Source organism: Sturnira hondurensis, unplaced genomic scaffold (genome assembly GCF_014824575.4).
Source record: "Sturnira hondurensis isolate 20B ecotype Veracruz unplaced genomic scaffold, ASM1482457v3 Scaffold0000010, whole genome shotgun sequence".
Taxonomy (NCBI): Eukaryota; Metazoa; Chordata; class Mammalia; order Chiroptera; family Phyllostomidae; genus Sturnira; species Sturnira hondurensis.
Window position 1 is genome coordinate 1 of NW_028072641.1, and position 1,707 is coordinate 1,707.

At 54.7% G+C, this 1,707-nt stretch overlaps 1 long non-coding RNA gene across 1 annotated transcript; it reads right to left on the reverse strand.

Moving 5' to 3' along the window:
- Positions 1-256: 256 nt before the first annotated feature.
- Positions 257-668, reverse strand: LOC118996776 (uncharacterized). Its single transcript, XR_005069095.1, has 2 exons — positions 626-668; positions 257-364 (listed from the first exon to the last, which is right to left on the reverse strand). It is a non-coding gene; the product is annotated as an uncharacterized LOC118996776 (long non-coding RNA).
- Positions 669-1,707: the final 1,039 nt, after the last annotated feature.

Below are 1,707 nucleotides of genomic sequence, written 5' to 3' on the forward strand. Positions count from 1 at the left end.
AGAGTGTGACCCAAAGGTTTTTTGTCACACTTCTCATCTGTGGGTATCACTGTGAGTCAATGCCAGCTGCTCCCACTGCCATCAGCTACTGCACAGTAGTAGTCAGCCTCATCCTGGGCCTGGGCCCCGCTGATGGTCAAGGTGGCCGTGTTCCCTGAGTTGGAGCCTGAGAATCGGTCAGGGATCCCTGAGGGCCGGTTGCTATTACTATAAATGACCAGCACAGGGGCCTGTCCGGGCTTCTGCTGGTGCCAGGAAGTATATTTACTTCCAATGTTGTTTCCCCCACAGGTGATCCTGGCCGTCTGTCCCAGCTGCACTGACACAGAGGATGGCTGTGTCAGCTCATAGGAGGCCACAGAGCCTGCAAGAGAGAAAAGGAAGGGTTACATTCCAGCTGAGAGGCTCATCATGTGAAAATCCCTACCTGCCTGACCTGCACTGAGCTCCTGGCAGTATCAGGGCCCCCTGTGTCCCAGCTCCTCAGTCTCAGCCTCAGGCAGCCTCGCCTCTCCCTGCAGGATGAGCATCCTGTCCCACAGGTGGCTCTCTGCTCAGCCAGAGTCTGGGTCAGGCTTCTCCAGATCCGTGGGGCTGGAGGTGGGTGGGAACCAGGGCCCAGCACCTGTGCAGTGAGCAAGGAGGCTGAGGAGGAGAGGGGTCCAGGCCATGGTGGAGGTGCCCTGCTTCTGCTCCCTGAGGCCCCAGGCTGGGCAGCTTTCCTCCCAGGCCTCTCTTATCCCCTTGCTGGAGGGAGAGCTGCTGGGTATGCAAATCAGCCAGGGCTCAGGGGTGCTGCCTGAGGAGCTGGGAGATTCCTGATGGGGGTTCAGCCTGGGAGACACTGGGAAGAGTGGGGTGGTCTCTGCAGACCCCATCTCATTCCCAGGGGATTCTGGTTCATCCCCTGGTACCACAGACTGGGTCTGAGGTCTCCACCCCAGACTGTCTCATGGCCTCACTCTTGGGTGGACTGGGACACAGCAGAGCTCAGAGGTGACATCTGTCTGCATGTCTGAACCCATTATAGAGCATTTACTGTAGTGGTGATGATAGGAGCCTGAGGTCCAAGCAGGGTCCCACCCCAGTGACAGTGTGTGAGCATCGGAGCCTGAATGGCATTCCCACCTTGCTCAGGGCTCTTGGGGAACTTGAAGTTTCTGAGATGCTGTCAGTTTGTACTCTGTTATAGCTCCAGAGACTGATTGTAGGTACACCAGTGTCCCGATTGTGTGCCAGTGCCAGGGTCAGCTCCAGTGCTAGAAAAGTTGTGATGGTTACAGAATGTTAGCATGAAAAAAGTGGGCTGGACAGAAAGGAATTACCCGAACCTGAGGTGGAAAATCAGGCCAATTCTACAAGAACCCAATCTGAGTGAGTCAGTCAGAATGTTACACCTTCTGTGTCAAAAGTGATACTGTTGAAAAGTTACTACTCTTTCTACAGGTGTGAGAGGTGGCTAATAACACCCCTTTTTACCACAATTAAATTATTTTCATTATGAATGAAGAGACACTTGGTTAAAAAGATAAATGGCAATAATCTCCCTGCGTGGTAGAACTCCTCATGCCCAGGCCCTCCCAGTCTCCAGGAGGCTTTGCCAGGTGGTCTCTGCTGCCCCCTGGTGGCCTCCCCACGCTGGTTGCTGGAGGAGTAGGTGTGTGCTCTGTCCAGGTGCAGAGTCTGAACCCACTGCTCAGGTGGTGA